We start from the raw sequence: 4166 nt of genomic DNA, 5'->3' as shown, positions 1-4166 counted from the left end.
TCCACAGGCACTCTGCTTGGCTTTTAGGTCAGGTTGACCCTTTTAGTCTGAGCAAACCCCCCAGGGACAGGAGGAGGGGGAGGCCCAGGGCGGAGATACTGGGTTCACTAATGCAGGCGGAAGGTTGACATAAGCACATTTGTTCCCAAGCTGGAATTACCAGTGATTAACTCTGGCCAATGGGATTAGAAAGGAAGTGTACTTTCTTTGATTTGTCTGTGTTTCCTCAATGTTCTAAACGAGCACATACTGCTTTTATAATAATGAAAATAGTAAGTTATTAACTTTTAAAATTTCTACCATCCTCTGGGCCCAAATCCAAAGCTGCTTCTCTACACACTGCTCCCCTAGAGCTGAATGCATGAGCTTTTTCTTCTCTGAAAGCCCATGAGAGTCGGGCTTCCCCCGTGCTTCCTGTCTGGGCTGCAGTTATTTATGTGCGTGATTATGCTCCGCTACTAGCCGCCCGCCTCAAATAGCTCCCTGCCTGCTCAGCCCGGCCCTGTCTCCTACTAACATTAAACACTTTTTCAATCGTGACTCTTTTGACTTTTACAACAAAACCAGACAATACCTATGATCTTCCTTATTTTGCAGATTTGGAATGTAAACTCAAAGGCTGACAAGCTATGAGTCTCAGGGCAGAAGGAGACCAGAGGCCAGGCTCCAGGTGGAACCCTGAGCTGGAGAGACCCTGAATCGTCAACTCTCCCTAGGCCTTTATATATTCATCTCATCTGGGCTGGCTGTTCTGGCTGCCATTTCAGGCAAAGAAGGGTTTCTTGGCAAGGGGAGAGGGTCTGGGTGAGCACAGTGCGGTGCGGTGAGCGCCCTCTTTCTCTCTCTGCCACGCCAGGCCCTGTACAGAGGTCTATGTTGTCAAGCGAGATGAATGAATTCAACTCAGGAGTGTAGAATTATCAATCTCCCTCAGATAACAGACTAAGACACCAGCCTCCGGCAGTCTTCTCGGTGATAAAAGAAGTATTTTGATCTCCTTCTGCCTGGTTCATGGTCCAGAACTGGGACAAGGAAGAGAAGGTGTCCTACAATGACCCCCTCAAATGCCACAAGAGTCCAACTGACCCTGCTGTCCTTCCTTCTGTTAAATGTGTTGGGCTAACTGTAGGGCAGCATTTCTCAACCTTGCCATTATTGGTATTTTGGGTGGGATCGTTCTTCATTACAGGGGCTGTCCTGTGCATTGTAAGATGTTCAGCAGCATCCCTGGCATGCTACTGGGTACCAGAAGTATCCCCTCACTCGTGACAACCAAAAATGTCTGCAGACATTGCTAGATGACTCCCGGGAGACAAAATTGCCTCCAGTTGAAAAGCATTGCTCTAGACTTTTGTGCTCCCAGACTTGGCCCCCAGCACAGTGTCAGTACACGGGCAGAAGTAACGAACTGGGTCCATCATTCCCAGACACCAGGGAGCACAAGCAATGCAACAGAAAGAGGGACTTCAGCACCAACTCACAGGTACATTCCTATCAGAGAAGGTGGAAAGCAATGAAGGACCCTCATACCATCAGGCAATCAACCAGATTGTATCTATTTATTGGGCGATTATTGTACACTGGGTGCTGTGCCAGATGTTAGAGACACAAAAATCAAGAAGATAAGCAGAGTCCCTGCCCTCACATAGCTTTCTGTCTTGCAGGAAAGCAGACATTACACATTCTACTGGAGTCAAGTGTGTTAAGGTGTATGCTGGAGAAGCACGGGGGGCTCTGAATGAATTTACAAAAGATGAACTCAAGGGACTAGAAGAGGATCCTTTGCATCTTCTGGAACTATAAAATATTGGTCTGTCAAGGTGTCCCTTCCCCCTGCCCCACCAGACTCCTAAGTCCCCCCTCAGATCTGGAAGCACAGTTGTGACGTACTGAGGGTGTGTCAGGATCCAGTTGACTTTGCTCCCAGGTGTAACTTCTGATTCCATTTTGAGCCAGCTGAGGCCGTGGAGTAATCGAATTAGGCAAATATTATGGGGAAGAAAATGGGCCTGTAAGTAGCTTAAAGTGATGGAAATGACCTGAAGGTGGCCATGCAAATGGTCTGTATAATATCCTGTAATAACCCTGTCCAGGCAGCCCGAGGAGGCAGCCTTCCAATAATGAGGTGTCTGATTAGAATAATGTTCAGTGGGAGAATGTGTGAGTGTCCGCATAAATCAGGCCTGGAGAGCCTCCCCAATTAGCCGGGAAGGAGACAGGCAAGGTGGGTGCCAACGCTACACTGGGAGGCCGCTGGGCAGGCTGCAGACGTCGGGGAGGAAAACTAATCATCCTCATAGCAATGCTGACATTTTATAGCACTCTACAGTTTATAAACCTTTTTCCCGAGTGAGTACTCACCTAGTGTTCACACAGCTGTTCTGAAGATTAAATGAGATAATGGCCTCTTGTGAGATAATTAATGGCCAGTTTGGGCTGTGATTTTAGCCCCTGCACCCAGCATGGTGCCTGGCACATAGTAGCTGTTCAATAAACAGAAGCTATTAAGGACCGTGTAACAGAGAGATGACAGTTTTCTCCTTTTTGACATTGGGGACACTAGCAAGCTCGAGTGCATCCTCGGAGAGCTTCCTTTCCTATCCTTTGGTTCCCAATGGGGGGAGATGTGCTTTGTCCCCAGTGGTCAGCTACTTGAGAGATGTTAGTTCCCATCTGTATCCCCCCATCTCTGACCCAGCTGACAAGACCCTAGCTAGAATGTTTCAGTGGGCCCACAAGACACCTCATTCATTCAGTAATTGGGCACTGAGTGTCTACAATGTGCCGCTCATTCATTTATATATTCAGAAATAATTGTTGAATACCCAGTACAAGCCAGGCGCAGGCACATGGGGGAGGAATGAAAAATGGAGAATGGCAACAGCCCCAGGACCCTAGGCCCGGCAGGAGACAGCCAGCCTGTGCGCACACCTCCTCTCTGGGGTAAGAGAAGCAACCAGCCACAGGGTGCCAGCAGAGAGCCTCCGGGGAGAAGAGCAGCTCCCTGGCTTGCGGGGGGGGGGGGGGGGGGGGGGGGGGGGGGGGGGGGTTTCCTCACTCCTGCCCTTTGGTCCTCACCTCCTCACCTCTGAGAAACAGTCCCATTCTGTTTCACAGAAGAAGAGACTATCTCGCCTAAGATTGTGAAGCTGATAAGCAAAATTTTAGTTTCAACCCAGATTCCAGACCCCAAATCTAGCCTTTTATATGTAAACAAATGTATGTGGGAACCAAACTCATGGGCACACCGCGGCCTTGTTGTGTAGATCTCTATGAGATGGCTTATACATAATTAAAAACTTGGTGTTGTCACAAGCAATTCCACACACGAATGCGGCCCCATGTCCATGTGCACACTCAAGCAACACCACGGAATGGCACCTGAATTCTTGGGCTTTTATGTTTTGGTGCCAAACAGTAGTAATTTGGGGGGAACAGTTAAAGGGCCTGCATCTTGTGCCCTCAAATGCTGGTGTGGATGTGAGGCTTCTGGGAAAGTGTGCACCAAGATGGAAAAAACTTGACCCACAGTGACTTTGTGGTGATCACCTGAAGCTCAAACAAATTTGATTCCTTATAGATAATCCATTATGTATAAATGCACTACCTGCTTGAATGGATGAAGGAATAAGTGTTCCTTCACGTCTTAGCTTAGACTACTATCACAAAATACCAGAGACTGGGTAGCTTAAACAACAGGCATTTATTTTGTCCCAGTTCTTGAGGCTAGAATTCTGAGATCAATGCATCAGCAAGGTCAGTTTCTGGTGAGACCTCCCTTCCTTCACTTACAGACACCCACCTTCTCACTGTGTCCTCATACGGGGAGAGAGAGAGAGAGAGAGAGAGCGCGCATGTGCTCTTTTTATAAGGACACCAGTCCTGTTGGATTAGGGCTCCAGCCTTATGACGTCATTTAACCTTAATTACCTCCCTAAAGGCCTTATCTCCAAATACAGTCACATTGAAGGTTAGCGGTTCAATATACACTTGGGGGAGACACAATCAGTCCATAATACTTCCATCCCATGAGCTGAAGGAAAACTCTGGACCACTGGAACATAGACGCACATAAAGAGCTCCATGTCACATTCACACCAGGAGCAGCCCCTGCAGGTCTCGGCTGCCATACGTCTCAGACACAGCTTCTTTCTGCACCAGAGACC

This window comes from Panthera tigris, chromosome B1 (genome assembly GCF_018350195.1).
Source record: "Panthera tigris isolate Pti1 chromosome B1, P.tigris_Pti1_mat1.1, whole genome shotgun sequence".
Lineage (NCBI taxonomy): Eukaryota > Metazoa > Chordata > Mammalia > Carnivora > Felidae > Panthera > Panthera tigris.
This window is presented reverse-complemented; position numbering follows the sequence as displayed.